This window comes from Acinonyx jubatus, chromosome A3 (assembly GCF_027475565.1).
Source record: "Acinonyx jubatus isolate Ajub_Pintada_27869175 chromosome A3, VMU_Ajub_asm_v1.0, whole genome shotgun sequence".
NCBI classification, from domain to species: Eukaryota; Metazoa; Chordata; class Mammalia; order Carnivora; family Felidae; genus Acinonyx; species Acinonyx jubatus.
This window is the reverse complement of record NC_069388.1, coordinates 60,246,686-60,263,397: the sequence shown is the minus strand read 5'-3', so window position 1 is coordinate 60,263,397 and position 16,712 is coordinate 60,246,686. Positions and strand designations below refer to the sequence as shown.

General features: G+C 41.5%; 1 protein-coding gene across 11 annotated transcripts in view; it reads left to right on the top strand.

The window, feature by feature from the left end:
- The first annotated feature begins 9,165 nt into the window (after nucleotides 1-9,165).
- The window catches only part of INPP4A (inositol polyphosphate-4-phosphatase type I A), a 135,945-nt gene continuing 128,398 nt past the window's right edge, over nucleotides 9,166-16,712 (top strand). For all 11 annotated transcript variants that reach the window (XM_027072629.2, XM_027072628.2, XM_027072621.2 and 8 more), the window contains exon 1: nucleotides 9,166-9,305. The gene's annotated coding sequence lies outside the window, so the exon portion shown is untranslated. The remainder of the gene's footprint in view (nucleotides 9,306-16,712) is intronic.

Sequence of the window (16,712 nt, the reverse complement as noted above, 5' to 3'; positions counted from 1 at the left end):
GAGATAGCTTTGTGCCTTTTGTGGGAGTCTAAGCTCATGGAAGTGTGTGTGTGTGTGTGTGTGTGTGTGTGTGTGTGTGTAGAGAGTGAGAGAGAGTATCCCTGAGACAGGAAAGGAAGAAAATATTGGTGAGCACTCCTCCAGGTATGGAGGGATGCAGGCTTCCTGGCAGAAGTCCAGGGACATGGGAGGCAGCAAGATCTCAGAGGAGAAGACTGAACTTTGGCTTTGGGGAACCCAACCTGGCCAAGATCCCAGTGTGTCAAGCTTGGAAAGTCCCAAAGCTGCCAGATAGCAAGGAACCACACAGAGTTAGACAAAGGGTATCTTGTCAGTAACCAGGATAAAAAATGTCTGAAGATATTCGTAACTCAACTAATTTATCAAGACAGATGCCTGCTCCATTGCCCTGAAGCATTGGCCCTCAGAGATCTGATGTACCAGCTATCAAAATTCAACAGGGCCCAGGATCTGTCATAGCTTTATCAGGCAAACTCTGGTCCATCTGAGACCCTTCTTCCAGGAATTTATCAAGTAGAAGCCAAGGCAGCTTCCTTCTCTGGGCCTCAGGGCCATTAGTATTACTCCAAGGAAGGAAAGGTGAAAAGCAAACTAATGAACAAAGTGGAAAATAAAATGCTCCTTTGAAGTGCAGGGGGTGACTTTTGTCTAGTAAAGTGAAGATGCTCATACCTGTGACCTAGCAACCCTACTTCTGGCTCTATATTACAGGAAAATTGTCACATATGTGTGCCCAGAGGCATGTACAAATGCTTATTGCAGCAGTTTTTAATAGAAAAAAGGAAATAGCCTAAATACCAGAATCTAAGAACAAATTAGGAAAAATATGTTAGGTATTTCACCAAAGAGAATTTAATAGAGGGAATTAATCAAATAGACGTCAGGGGGCTGAGAGAGCAGAAAAGGAGTACTTAGCTTATCCGGAAAGAGTACTGCAGAAAATAGCCATTACCCTTAGGGCTAGGGGAGCAAAAGAGAAAGGGTGCTCAGAGAAGAGCGCCTCAGAGCTGCAACTCAGACCTTTGAAGAGGGGGTGCTGCTGGCTGTTACTGGTAATTTAGGAACTCAGAGGAGTTTGGCAAACATAGGATTTTGGACATTTTCTGAAAGGGGGCATTGAATGGTGAGACTGGTTCTGGGGAGTCCCAAAAGAAGTTCCCAAAGGAGGCTGGATCCAACTGCCACTGCCAGGATAAACTGCCACAACTATGGCTACCTAAGCAGGACAGCAGGCAAACAGGAAGAAAGTCCCTTCGCCCCTCCCCCTTCCTTCCAATCTTCCTCAGTTGTTGCCTAGTAGACAATTCTAGGAACGTGAAGACAGAGAGGAAGGAGGTCTTGGACTTCACAGACAGAATGTCTTCTACAGACTGGAAGCCCTACCTCAGATGTACTTAGACTAGGTGGTAAAGACCCTCTCTCCACTGACTGTTGTCTGGAAGCCTTCCATCAAAGATTTTTTCCTTTGTCCTGAAGCTTTTTCCTTTTGAGAATGCAGAAATCCTTGAGAAAAGACAAGATGGAAACAAGGGAAAGTAACACTTCTCAAGCATCTGTGCAAAGGCATTGCTCATTGTGCTAAAGCATAAATTTCCTCAGCTAATGACTGCTTCCTGTTGGGGGAAACTTTTCACTTTCTTTTTCTCTAGGCATTTATTCTTTTAATATAATCAATATCATGTATCAATTGATTTTTTACAAATGCACACTCATTCTGCAAAGCAGTTTATGAATTGCTTTCCTAAAACTCATTTATTAGAAAGGCTAAATCCAAGAAACGAGCAATGCCAAATGTTGTCAAGGATGTGAAGCACCAAGAATTCTCATTCGTTGTCTGGTAGGTATGCAAAATGGTACAGCTACTTTGGAAAACAACTTGGTATATTTCATAAAGTTAAAAATACAATTAACATATGATTACAAAGGGGTCACAGGGGAAAGTTTAGAGTAATGTGTGGTATTGAGGTGGTGGGTATAAGACTGTATCCATGTGTCCAAACTTATAGAACTGAACATCACAAAGAATGAACTTTATGCAAATTTTAAAATATCAAACAAGATGTGGTACAATCCCAGGATGAAAAAGAAAATTGTGACAAATTAATTTAACTGCATTAAAAAATATGATGTGACCTCACTAAGGGATTTAGGGTAAAATGATGACCTAAGTAATTTTTGGTCAGAATAAGTTCTCCAACTTTGGTAATCCTTTTCAAGATTGTTTTGGTTACCCTGGACCCCTTCCAATCCCAGGCGGCTGGGATTTTGATTAGGATTGCATTGGATTATAGATCCATTGGGGGAGATATTGCCATCTTATAACTATTGAGTCTTCTGATCCATAAATGCAGGATGTCTTTCCGTTTACTTAGGTTTTCTTTATTTCTTTGAACAATGTTTTGGATTTTCAGATACAAGTCTTGGACTCCTTTTGTTAAATATATTCCTAAGTATTTTATTTCTCTTGATGCTATATTAAAAGGGGTTGTTTTCTGAATTTCCTATTTGGATTAGTCATTGCTAGTTTATAAAGAATATTGATCTTGTATCCTGCATCCTTTTTGATCTGGTTTATTCTAATTCTTTTAAGTGGATTCTTTAGGCTTTTCTATACATAAGATCATGTTATCCACAAATAGAAATGGTTTTACTTTTTCCTTTTCAGTGTGAATGCCTTTATTTTTTATTTTTTCCTTGCGTACCTGCTCTAGCTAGAATCTCCAGTACGATGTTGCATGGATGTGGTGGGAGACATCCTTATCTTCTTGCTCCTGGTTTTAGGGGTAAAGCATTCAGTCTTTCATCAAGTATAATGTTAACTGTGGTTTTTCAAAAATACTCTTTATCAGCTTAAAGAAATTCTCTTCTATACCTTGTTTGCTGTGTTTCGGGTGTTGAATTTGGTTAAATAATTTTTCTTCCTTTAATGAAATAATCATGTGTTTTTTGTCTTTTATTAATATAGTATATTACCTTAATTGATTTGTAGATATTAAAGTAACCATGGATTCCTGGAGTAAATTCCACTTGGTCATGGTGTGTAACCTTTTCCCTATGTTACTAGACTCAGTGTGTTAGCATATTTTTTTGGAGGATTTTTAAAATCTATATTCATAAGATATATTGAGAATTATTATTCTGATGTCTATGTCTTGTTTTGGTATGAGCAATACGAGCCTCATAGAGTTGGGAACTTTTTTTCTCCTCTTCTAATTTCTGTAAGAGTTTGTAAAGGATTCTTTAAATAGTTGTTAAAATTCATTAGTGGAGATATCTGGGCCTGAGGATTTTTTTAATGGAATGTTTTAAAGTTACTAATTCATTTTTTATTTTTTTTGTGGTTATAAGTCTATGCAGGTTTTCTATCTCTTTTATTTCTTTAATTTTATTTTCAGTTATTTTGAGAGAGATAAAGAGAGTAAGTGAGGGAGGGGCAGAGAGAGAGAGAAACAGAATACCAAGCAGGCTCCATGCTCTCAGCTCAGAATCTGATGTGGGGCTCGAACTCACGAGCCACCATGAGATCATGACCTGAGCCGAAATCAAGGGATCAAGAATCAGATGCTTAACTGACTGAACCACCCAGGTATCAAGCAAACTTTCTCTTTCTTTTGAGTCTGTTTTATTTGTTTGTTTCTTTCTAGGAATTCTCCATATGGTCTAAGTTATACAGTTTGTTGAAATAAATTGTTCAGAGTTTCCTTTGTAATGATTATTTATGTAAGGTCAGTAGTGATGGCTCCTTTCTCTTTCCTTATTTTTAATAATTTGAACCTTTTCTCTTCCTTTTTCTTGGTCAGTCTAGCTAAAAGTTTGTCAGAATTGTTAACATTTTTAAAGAACCAACTTTTGGTTTTATTGATTTTTCTGTACTGTTTTTCCACTTGTATTTCATTTGTTTCCATTCTAATCTTTATTATTTCCTTTTTTTTCCTTTTGGTTTTGTTATTTTTCTAGTTTCTAAAGGAGAAAAGTTAGGTTATTCATTTTAGATCTTTCTTCCTTTTTAATATAGGTGTTTCTAGCCATAAAATTTCCTCTAGGCACTGCTTTAGCTGCATCCCAAAAGTATTAGTATGTTGAATTTTTATTTTAATTTTTCTTAAAATATTTTCTCACTTTCCTTTTGAGTTCTTTTTTGACCCCTATGTTATTAAGGGCTGTATTGTTTAATTTACACCTACCTATAATTTCTTTCTGCTCTTGGTTTTTATTCTAATACCATTTTTGTGATCAGAGAACATACTACGTGTGACTTCAATCCTTTTTAACTTACTGAGTTTTCTTAATGGCCTGCCACATATTCTATCCTGGAGAAAGTTTCATGTATAACTGAGAAGTATGTGTGTGTGCTCTGATACTGTCGGGTGAAGTATTCTATAGATACCTGTTACAGCTGGTTGGTTTGTAATGTTGTTCAAGTCTTTTATTTCCTTGTTGATCTTCTGCCTCATTGTTTTATCCATCATTAAAAGTTGAGTATTGATATTTTCAATTATTTTTATTACATTGTCCACTTCTTAAATTCTGTCAGTTTTGCCTCATGTGTTTGGGTCTCTTTTGTGTATGCATGGTCCTTCTAATTATAATATCTTTCTGATGGATTGACCCTCTTATAAAATGTTCCTCTTTGTTTATTGTTTTGTTTGGTTTTGAGGTTTATTTTGCCTGATATTTGTGTAATCACTGAAGCACTTTGTTGGTTAGTGTTTCTGTGCTGTATTTTTGTCCATTATTTTACCTTCAACCTACTTATACTTTTGAATTTTAAGTTTGTTTCTGTAGACAGCACATGGTTGGATTTTTTTAAAAAACGCTTCTGCCAATCTCTGCCTCTTGATTGGAATGTTGAGTTTATTTACATTTAATGTGACTTGTGATAAGGTAGGACTTATGTCTGCATTTTGCTATTTGTTTTCTATACTATATCTTACATCTCTTTTGTTCTTCTCTTCCTATTACTATTACTGTCTTCTTTTGTGAATAGTTATGTTCTAGTATACTATTTTAATTCCTTTTCTTTTAATCGGTAGCTGTATCTATATCTGTATCTGTCTATACCTATGCCTAGTGTTTGTCCTGGGAATTATCATTTTAATTTAAAACAATCTAGTTGGCATTAATACTAACTTAATTTCAGTAGTATACACAAACTTTGCTCCAATCAAGCAGTTTCTCCCACTCCTTTATGCTATTATTGTCATACACATATCTTTTTCATATTATGATACCATCAACACAGATTATATTGTTGTTTTATGTAGTTGTCTTTTTTTAAAAATATATTTATTTATTTCAGAGAGAGCGAGAGAGAGACAGAGCATGAGCAGGGGAGGGGCAGAGACAGAGGGAGACACAGAATCTGAAGCAAGCTCCAGGATCTGAGCTGTTAGCACAGAGCCTGATGCAGGGCTCGAACCTACAAACCAGGAGATCATGACCTGAGCCGAAGTTGGATGCTTAACCGACTGAGCCAGCCGGTCGCCCCTTATGTAGTTGTCTTTTAAGTCAGAAAGAAGAGTGTCAGAAATTAACTTTTATCTTGTATTTGCCTTTAGTTTTTATTCCTTTGTGTGATTTTGAGTTACTCTCCAGTGTCCTTTCAGTTTTAGTATTTCCTGTAGAGTGAGTCTGCCAGCAATGAATTATCAGATTTTTGTTTGAGAATATCTTAATTTCTCCTTCAAGTTTTTTTTAAATTTTATTTTAGAGAGAGGGTGTGTGAGTGGGGGAGAGGGGCAGAGGGAGACAGAGAGAGAATCCCAAGTAGGTTCCACAATCAGCATAGAGCCTAATACAGGCTCGATCCCATGACCCTGGGATCACATGACATGACACTTAAAACAATATAATATGGCAGTTCTAGAAATCATTTTTCCTTCTACCTCAAGGTTTGTTGTTGCTTTTTGTTTGTTTAGTGACTCTCTTGGAATAATTCTCTAAAGTCTGTATTCTTTGTAATTTTTAGCCACTGAAATCATTGCTTCGCTAGCTTAATGATTTGCTAATGATTAGACAAGGATATTCTCAAATGCTGGAACCAGTATGTCTTCCTGTCTTTATGGACAGCTGTGTGTGTATGTTGAGGTATGTCTTCAGTGCTTAGGCAGGCACTCTACAGTTCTGCCTCAGCCTTCTTGTTTGCTCAAAGCCTCAAAATCTGCTGAAAGTGAGAAATTATGGTCTTCTCAAGTCTTTCCTGGACATGTGTACATGTCCACATGTCCTATTAGAGTCCCAGAATCTAAAGATTCTAGAATCTTCTCAGAAGTATGTCAGATCTTTCTGAAGTTCCCCAAGGGATAGCAATGCCTGATTATTTCCTTTTAAGATTTTTGGTCAGTCTTTTGTTAGCTCCAACTGGTGTCATTACCTTAGGCAGCTGCAGTGTTAGACAATTGCTGCTGATTGCTTTTACCAAATGCCCTGTGGACAGGACTATTTGTGGAGAGTAAGCTCTCAGTCAAGTCAGTTAAAGACAAGCCCTGAGAATGGAGCGTTACCTGTGAGCTGCCATACCAGTCAAATAGTGCATGTCTGTGGAGATAGGACTTTTTGAGGTGCTCCAAATACCTTTGTCCCCTCCAGTGGCTGCTAGGCTACTGGTTTTCACAGCTCTTATGACAGCAGGGCTGTTGGTTTTCAAGGCTACATATATTCTCTAATGAAAACATATATAAACATAAATATATCATGTTTAGTGGCCCAAAAAGAAATTCTTAAGTTGGTTGGTTCTAGTCCCCAAAATAACACTGTTCAGTTCTTAATTATCATGTGTAAATTATCTAAATCAGCTTCTTTATTGTATATAGGTTATCTAGGTCCATGTGTTTATCAGAATCCCCTGGAGGGCTTGTCAACATACAAATTGCTCTGAAAGTTCCCACTTTCAGAGTTTCTGATTTAGCAGGTCTAGGATGGGCCTGGGATCTTGCGTTTCTAGTAAGTACTGAGAGGATGTTAGTGCTGCTGGTTAGGGACCTAAAGGGAATGCATAGCACCGTATTTACTAACAAGCTTGGTTCCCTTTTCACTTGATAGTGTTCACTCTACAGTGGAATTGGGGCCCCATTCCTTGTCACACTGAAGCATGGTTCTTCTACTTTTAAGACTATCCCAATTACATACCGGCTAATTGGCAAATGTTTATCAGAAGCCCAATCCTCATTCAGTGTTTGTTACTACACTAAATGAATGAATTGTTGAAATTGCACTGATGTCTATCTTTAAATGTTTGTGAATTTATATTTGTTTCTTTTTTTAAAGCTTATGATTGAAAAATGCTCTTGGTTTGATTAAAGCTAGTATGGCCATAGGGTTGTCCAAACACTTTTAAGACCACTTTTGAGATGGAAAGGGAATCCTATTAATACTTTTGCTGGATAAAAGTTGTAAACTGGGGCTGTTCCGGGTAAACCAGGGATATTGGTCACCCTAATTTTAGAAAATAAGTTATAAAAACATTTTTGCATTTCCACAAGTTTATTTGGCTTTCTTGGCTTTAATTTTATACTAGGGTTAAGTATAATATATTTTCTTTTTCAGTATAAATTCTTTTTCAGAAGAGAAGTAAAATAAAAAGTCAGTAAAAAAATTGAACTTTAAAAATAGTTTTATATTTATTTTTATTCCAAATTATTGCCTGCATTTGGTTTTTGGTGACACAGGGAGGCTTAGATCTAATTCTATTTAAAAAAAAATTTTTTGTAACGTTTATTTATTTTTGAGACAGAGGGAGACAGAGAATGAATGGGGGAGGGTCAGAGAGAGAGGGAGACACAGAATCTGAAACAGGCTCCAGGCTCTGAGCTGTCAGCGCAGAGTCTGATGCAGGGCTGGAACCTGCAAACCAGGAGATCATGACCTGAGCCGAACAGACACAACCGACTGAGCCACCCAGGCGCCCCTAGATCTAAATATAAATGAGATTACAGAACTTGTCCTTATTTCATTTTTATTTCTAACAAGTTAATGTCTTTTCTTTTAAAAGCAAATTATAAATGCTTGCTTTTACACTGGAGGGATGTGAACTCTGATAAGTGCTCGGGCTTTTTGAATTAAAATAGTTTCCATTAAAAAATTTTTAAGAATAATTTTTTCTGATAAAATTTAAAGACTTCAAAATAAAATACATGCTTATAGTTAGTCTGGTATTTACCCTTGCTCAACCAGAAATATTTAAGGTTTAAAAAAATTTTTTTTAATGTTTATTTTTGAGAGAGACAGAGCATGAGTGGGGTAGGGGGCAGGGGGGAGAGAGGGCGAGAGAGAGAGAGAGAGAGAGAGAGAGAGAGAGAGAGAGAGAGAGAGAGAGAGAGAATTCAATGAGGGCTCCAGGCTCTGAACTGTCAGCACAGAGCCCGCATGAACCCAACCCTGAGATCATGACCTGAGCCAAAGTCGGACACTTAACCAAGACTGAGCCACCCAGGCGCCCCATAAGTTTAATTAAAGTCATATTAAAATGACTTTTATTTTACATATTGTTTTCCTATGAAAACACAGGACTTTGGGGGAGAAGCGTAAGGAGCTGATATTTGGTGAGAGTCTATAAATGAATATTCATACAGTTATGCCAGAACAGGTCTGCAAGGATGTTAGTAGTTTCTCTCTTCTTTTTGCTTATCTGTATTTTCAAAGTATGATTTTAATTTTTGCTGGGTTGAATGTTCCATTTCCTAAATGTCTCCTAGGGATTGCCTGCACTTGCACCACGCGAAGCGCGCTCACCGCGGGGGCAAAGGGCCAGAACATTTCACCCGGTCTTCTGATGTGTCAGGGCCTCACAAGGCTCAGTCTATGCGAGGGCGAAAATGCCATCATCCGATTAAGTCCAGAAGTTCAAGAACTTGCAGGCGATTCAGTCCCAGTTGAGAGTGGGGTCTTGTGGGAACCTAGGAGTTTAACCCAGCGCGAGGCGCTCGGACGCCGGAACTCCTTGCTCCACCGCCTGCGAGGCGGACCCGGAGGGTGGGGCGGCCCGGCCGGGGCTCGCGGAGCGCGCATGCGCGGCGAGGGGGCGGGGCCGGGGCGGGGCTACGCGCAACCTCCGGAGCAGCAGCAGTATCGGCGGCGGCGGCGGCGGCAGCGGAGTTCGGGCTGCGTCTGGGGCGGCGGGTTCGCGGCCGACCTGGGCAGGAGAACCAGCACGTAGAACCGGGCCGCTGCCCGCGACTTGGCGACCAAGCAGCGGCGCTGCTGCTGCAGGGCTTGGGCGCGCGGCCTGGCGGGACTGAGGACGCCGGGGCTGCAGGGCACGGGCGCCGCGAGCCGGGGCGCGCCAGGTAGGTGGGCCAGGCTGGGCTGGGGGCGACGCGGCTGCGGTGAGCTGCCGGGCGCAATGATGCACCCGGCGGGGCGGGGCGCGGCGCGCATCCTGATACCGGGGTGCTGGACTGGGAGGGCGCCCGCGGTTGTCATGGAGATCCTACAGCCTTGTGGTTCACCGGCGGTTGCGTCTTTGGAGAACAATCCAAGCCTGGCCGACCCCTAACTGGGAGACCCGGGCAGTCTCCTGCTGAGGGGAGTGCGGGGCTGGAGCGGGAGATGGGGAGCCGGGATGCAGGACGCGGCGACTCCGAGGCCATGTCTTGGCTCTTGCTTAGATCTAGTGACTTCAGACGCTGAAGGCCTTTCTGTGCATTGGGTGTAAACAGAACCGGATAAAAATAAGCATGCATCTCAGTGTAGGACATCTGCTCTCCGTCCTCTCAACTCTTCCTTTTTCTGCCTGCCCATAGTCCCCCGATATTTCTGGCATCTTTGCTTTTTGTATGTTAATTTTTTCTGGCAGTGCTAGTCAGTTAATTGAGGCCTGAGAAATTTGCAGAGATCTGTGACCGTCTCTTGAAAAGCCAATCATGAACATGTAGGCCATAGAAGATTGAGACACTCAAAATGTCAAAAGTAAATTTATGTCTTTGTGGGCGAAGGGAGCGGGGATGGGTTTGCTTTCCCTCCGTCTTGTCGCCTGCCCTCTGACATTACATAATGTTGTGTTCCTCCTGCCCCGAGTTCATCCATAATAACAGATCATGAAAATATTTCTCTGGCTAAGAAAGAAGTGTAGGCAGTTGTAAAGCCCATTTTCTTGTCTTTTGCTTTGCCACTGAATGTGTTTTTGTTGGGAGGCTGCTTAAGAGTAGAATGCCCATAGGGCATCTAAACCAAGGGAATTGGGGGTGGGGTGGCCCTTTGAATGTTGCGATGAAATTCTGCCTGATTCATCTTGGTTCACAGTGGATTGTGTGGACTGTGGGCAAGCCAGTGGGATTGGGGCCTGAACAGGCTGACTTGGGTGTGAATCCTGGATCTTTCACTTGCTAACTCTGGTTCTCAATTTTCTCACCTCTAAAAGGTGAGAACAGAACCTGCTTTGCCATTTGTTTTGGAATGGAGATACTGTTGGCATTGGTAAATGCACATAGAATAGCTGTAGGTTGTCCTAGAAGTAAACTGAATTTCTCATTGGTTGAAGACAGGCTTTCTTTAAGAGGAATTTTGTTTTTGGATCTAGGTCCTTTGCTTTAGGGATTTTTGCTAAAATGTTTACTCCTGGAAGATGGAATCCGTTGGGTTCTCTGAAGAAAATGAATGATGGTGCCCACGTGGGAAGGCCAGTGTGATCTGTTGGAGGGCTGCTGTCAGAAGACAGTGATGCTGTCCCAGGGGTGGTTATTGCATGTGAACAGAGATCCACAAGGCCTCATTCCCTGTGGTGTCTTGTAAACACACCTCTGTAACAACAAGCCACAGTTACTGGGAGGATGTGCCCTGAAGATAGGGCTTAAATGAAAGGACGCCCGACAGATGCAGAAGGAAGGGAAGGCTGTATTTATTTCTCCTGGGCTCAGCAGTAGATTTGGCTCTGCTGATTCTAGTGGCTGCTCTACTTCTGTTTTTCATTAAGCTTATGACATCTCAGTGTTTATCTGCTTTAGACTCTGAAGTCAAGGGTAGACATTACATTTTATTCCATTGTTTGGGAAACTGGATATTTTCTTGTATTGCTGTTAAACTGAATATTAGGATTTAAAAAAAAAGTTGCTTTAAGGAAGGGAGGAATAAAATAATATACACAAGAGCTTGTTGTAAACTGTAAAGCACCACAGAGGTGGGGAAGAGGTCAGAGGTCAGAACTACTGACCCTGCAAGTCCCTTTAGCCAGCAGCCTACCTGGGAACATCCTGCTCAGCCTGCAAACCTGTAAATGCAGCTGAGGATTGGAACGGAAAGGCACATGGGACCAACTGACCCCTGACCCCGACCTCACAGCATCTCAAGAATCCAGTAAGACAGAGGGATGTGGAGACTTTGGACCAAGGTTGGTCTTAGCTTCTTATGAAAAACTCCTTTATTGATTACGTATTCCACGAAAGTCCTCATAGTATTATCAGCTTCTTATGGTATCAGGATGCTTTGACTTTCACGGAGGAGAAAATAGCACAAATCTGCAGGGAAGAAAGCTTGATTATGTGGTTGCTTCTTTTGTAGAACTTGATTAATGAGCTGGTCTTGAGAGATCCTTCAAAACATATTTTTCTAGTGTCCTGGAACAAAAGCTCTGTGAGGAGAGCATATTCTGGGGAGACCAATATTAACACCGAAGCAGGCCTCCTTTATTTTGTTTGTGCTTTTAAGGAAAATGCCATCATGCATCTAATTCCCAGGAGTTTACCTGCATTTCTATACATATGCACCCCTTGCTGTCTTTAAATTGTTTAAAAAGTATTATTTCAGATTTACTGAGGAGTTGCAAGAATAATCCAAAGAATTCCCAGATAAACTTTACCCACATTCTCCAAATGTTGACATTTACTACACTCACCTTATTCTTCTCTCATATTTGTTAGTGTGTGATTCCTTTTTTCTGAACTGTTTAATGGTAACCTGCAGACTTGATACTCTTTTACCTCTAAATACTTTATTATGTATATCTTAAAAACAAGGACATTCTCTTACATAACAACAGCACAGTTATTAAACATTAGGAAATTAAACATTGATACAATGCTATTATTTAATATATAGGTCTTTTTCAGATATTGCCAATAGCTCCAATAATGTCCTTTAGAGAAAAAAAAATCCAAGATTATACATTATGTCAAATTGTGCTCTCTCTTTAGTTTGCTTTCATCTGGAACAGTTACTGAGAATCTCTGTTTGTAGTCCATGACATTGACATTTTTGAAGACTGCTGCCTATTTTGTGGATAAAGTCTCCCAATTTGGGTTTGCCTGCAGTTTCCTCATGATTAGATTCAGATTATGCACTTTTGGCAGGACTAGCACAGGGGTGACCCTGCAGTGATCTCAGCGTGTCCCATCAGGAGGAGGCATATGCTGTTGATTAGTCCCATTCACTGGTCAGGTTAACTTTGATCACTTGGTTAAGGTGGTGTCTGCCAAGTTCCCTTACAGAAAAGTTACCATTTTCCCATTGTATTTAATATGTATCTGGTAGTAAGATAACTTGAGACTCTGTGATTATACTGTTACTCCTCATACTCTGACTCACTAGTTTTCGAATCCATTGATGATTCTTACCTGAACCAGTTATTCTGGCTGACAGATGGTGATTTTTCGTCTTCTCTCCTCTTCTTTTTTTAATGTTTATTTATTTATTTTGAGAGAGAGAGAGAGAGAGAGAGAGAGGGAGAGAGAGAGAGAAAGAGAGAGAGAGGGAGGGAGAGAGAGAGAGAGAGAGAGAGGGAGGGAGAGAGAGAGAGAGAGAGAGAGAGGGAGGGAGGGAGGGAGGGAGAGAGAGAGAGAGAGAGAGAGAATCCCAAGTTCCGAGCTATTTAGCGTGGAGCCCAACTTGAGGCTTGATCTCATGAACCATGAACGGCAATCAAGGGTTGGATGCATAACCAGTGTGCCACCCAGGTTCCCCAGATGGTGAATTTTCTAATTCCGTATTTCTTTCTATACTTACCAGTTGGAATTATACTGCAAGGAAGAACATTTCTTTCTTCCTTGTTTATCCTTTGATTTATTCCTCTGCACTCATGAATTCCAGCTTTATGCAATAGATTATAGTCTCTTACGCTCATTATTCATCTTGTTGCTTAAATTATCCCGGACTTGGCTTGTAGGAGCCCCTTATGTCCTTTTGACATACCCTCATCCTTCTTTGAGGACTTCTTTACTCTCTGGTACAAAACCCTCAAGACTCAGCTTATACTTTCCAGCCTTGGAATTAGCCATTTCTCCAAAGAGTCTTGGTTCCTTTTAATGGAGAATGGTATTTAAAAACCAAGATCTGGATCCTAGGCGTGCTCATTGCTACTGAGGTGTTGCTGCCTCTAGGCCTGTTTAGTGAACGTATTGCTCTCATTTACATATTACACAAAATTTTCTCTGATTTGCATTTTAAATTTAATGCTATGTCACTGTGTCCTGGAGATCTATATGTACTGACATTAAAATATTTTTTTTGTCTGTATTCCAGAATATGGGTTTATCACAATTTATTGAACTATCCTTTATCAGTGCACACTTAGGTTATTCCCAATGTCCTGCTCTAAAAGTAGTGGAGAATCTGTGAATCAAATCATTGTTAATACTCGCTAATATTTCCATCTTCTAGCTCCCTAGAAGTAGGATTTCTGGGTCAAAGAGTAATTTTAAATGGAGAGCTTTGCCAAATTGCCCCCACTTCCAGGAGGCTTTCACTTTGTACTCCTTCCATTAGGGTGTGAAACTATTTCTTTTTAACTCTGCCAATACTGAGTATAAATCTTGTCAATTTTTGCCAATCTAATGGATAAAGAAGGCATTATTACTTTAATTACATTTCTCAAATTACCAAAAATATTGAAAACCTTCTTGTGCTAGCTTATACTTTTGCTTCTATGAATTACCTGTGCATATCCTTTGCCCACTTTTTTCTCATTAGGTTATTCTTTATATTACTGAATTGTGGAAGTTACTGTAACTTTAGACTTTATTTTTGGCAGCCTTAGAAGTCTCCTTTAAGGATGATCCATTTTTCATTCGAGAGGACAAGGAAACTACCATTTTCTGAGCCCCCCTACATCCCAGGCTCTGGGCCGAGTATTTATTTATATACATTCCCTGCAAGTCCTGTGGGAAGTTGAGCTGTGGTGTTGAGAAAACTTAGTGAGGTGTGGTTAAGGTATTCACCTAAAAATGATTGTAAGAGCTTGAGCTGGGACTCAAACCCAGGTCTCTCTGGATCTCATGCCATTTCCATTAAAGCATATAGCTTCCTGCACAGGATTTGAAAATAATTGCTGTACTTTATTGTATCAATGTAGGACCGGGAATTCATTACTTGGAGCCTCCAATATCAGTAATTTCTATTTCTAATATTTTGATTTGTAAGTAAGGAGCTTTGAACATATACATCTTTCAAAATCATTTATTTTATTTCTGGAGCCAAAGTCCCTGTGAGCTTCCAATCAGCTCTGTGACTTTGGGCAAATAGCTTAATCTTTCTGTGTCTTGGTTTGCTCATCTGCAAAACTGGGCTGATGATAGTAGCAACCCCAGAGTCTTGTTGGGGGGTAAAGTGAGTTAATGCACATCAAAGGGCTTGGAATGGCACCTGTTGCCGGTAAGCATTCGGCAACATGAACCGTTATGATGAGTTCATGTGTGTAGCAAGTGCAGGCAGTGTGGAACTTGGAATTAGAGCAGCCATTTCTCTGCAGGTTTAACCATCTCTTTCATCATAAGCTGTCTGGGAAATGGGGGATCAGGGCCCCTGGGTGCTGTGTGCTTGTCTCTTCAATATGGTCTCTGCACACACCTTGCTCATACTCAGCCCAGCTGGCCCCTAGCGTTTGCTCACAGCCCTTAACCTGGGGCGGGTGAGACCCTGCAGCCCTTTCAACGTGCAATCTGTTCTTGAGGCTCACCTGGTGAAGTACTCAGAAGCAGAAGTCTCCAGTGGGGGAGGGTCTGTGGTGATAAAAATGTGTCCGTTTTCTGGTATGGCGTCAGGAAGACAGAGGGGTGTCCTCTGGGAGGGGACCTCTGGAGGAGAAAAGCATTCAGCTCCTTGCAGCTCCCTTCCTGGGACACCGTCAGAGCCTTTACTTCAGACATCTAGTAATTCTCCTGGCCTTTATGCAGTGCCCTTCCTGTTGTACCTACCAGGTAGAATTCTGAGGCCGAAATCCCCCGCCTCCCTCCCTGTTCCCCACACCTCCACCATAGCCCTTGTACAGCTGGTATCAGCTGCTGTCTGCTAAAATTCATTCACTCCAGGATGTGGAACTCTTTCCTTTGTTTTGTGTTGCTTGAATTTCAAATGGTGCCTTCTTTAACCTGCTAATTAGAATTTTTAAGGAGGATGACCTAGGCGTACAAATTCTGAAGTGTGAAGGAAATACATCTAGGCAGGTGTATATTTCTGGAGTACAGGGTCCTCTTAGGAAACAGGGATGCCCAGCAGTTCATGAGTCTCCCTGGATTGTGGGGTGTGTCATTTGGGGTCTTTGGGCTGACAAGTAAACAGTAAGGTCATTTATTATCTCATAGAACCAGAGTTCTACTCTATCAACAGTTCTGCAGTTTCATCAAGGACCTGGATTCTTCTCTTATTTCCAGCCATCACTGCTGGTGTCAACCCAGAGTGAGCCTCCTCATGATGATGAGGTTGTCCTTATTGTCAGTGGGACTGCATGTTTCCCCACTCCTGACACCAGCCAGTCTCTAGCCACAGCCACTCTGGTGTGTGGGAGCAGTGAGGACCACGTAGCCTCCCTTGGACGCAGACTAGGAGGCTGCGAGGATGCTGTGTGCTGATTGGCTTAGGAGTGTTCCTCCATGGGTGGGCCCCAGACCAGTGGAATCAGCATCCCTTGAGACATTAGGTGTGAGGCTCAGGCCCCACTCCAACCTACCGAATTAGAAATTCTGGGCTGGGGCCCAGCACTCTGTTGTAGCAGGCCCTCCAGGTGATTGTGATGCAAGTTCCAGTTTGAGAATTGCTCTTGGTGTAATCAAGGCCGCTCCCATTCATCAGCTGGAGTTGGGACTGGCTTTTCCTGAATCCAGAGAGGATTGCTCCCAGAATAGGAAGAAGGGAGAAGAGCCCTGTGGTCAGCCCACAGCGTAAACTGAGGAACCTGTGGGCACCTTTGTTCTCCATGTCTCCCTCCCCGCCCTGGGCCCCAGTTTACTGGCCCAACTGTTTCCTAGCCCCATGCCTGCAGCCTCTTCAGCTCCTCCGAGAGTGGCCCACATCCTCCCTGCAGGACTAAAGGAATCAGCATGGTTACACCCCAGCCCCAGCTTCTATCTCTGGTCCAGCAAGGTTGGGAGTCCACTGGACCAGCTGCTGTGGATCTAGACCGGCCCTTATGACTCCCTTTCCAGAGGCATTCTGGAAGTATGTTCTGATGTATAGAGTTTGCTTACCATGCTACTCCTTGCTCAATTAGAAAAAAATAGAAAGCAGTACAGTTAGTAGGGGCTTGAGAATGCTTAAGGGGTTGGCCTGGGGACAGCCTAAGGGACTACTTTCAATGACAGTTTGTAGTTCTCTCTGGCTTTGCCCAGTGTGACCTGCTTTGTTGTTCCCTTTTGCAAGTACAGCTCCAACTTTATGTTTAGGTGAAGTGAAAGAGCCATCTCCATGGTGTAATCTGTGAGCTCAAAATCTCTCACTGTTCCACATTTTTCCAGAAACTAGCGAGCTGAGGTATTTCTAGATTTTCTTGA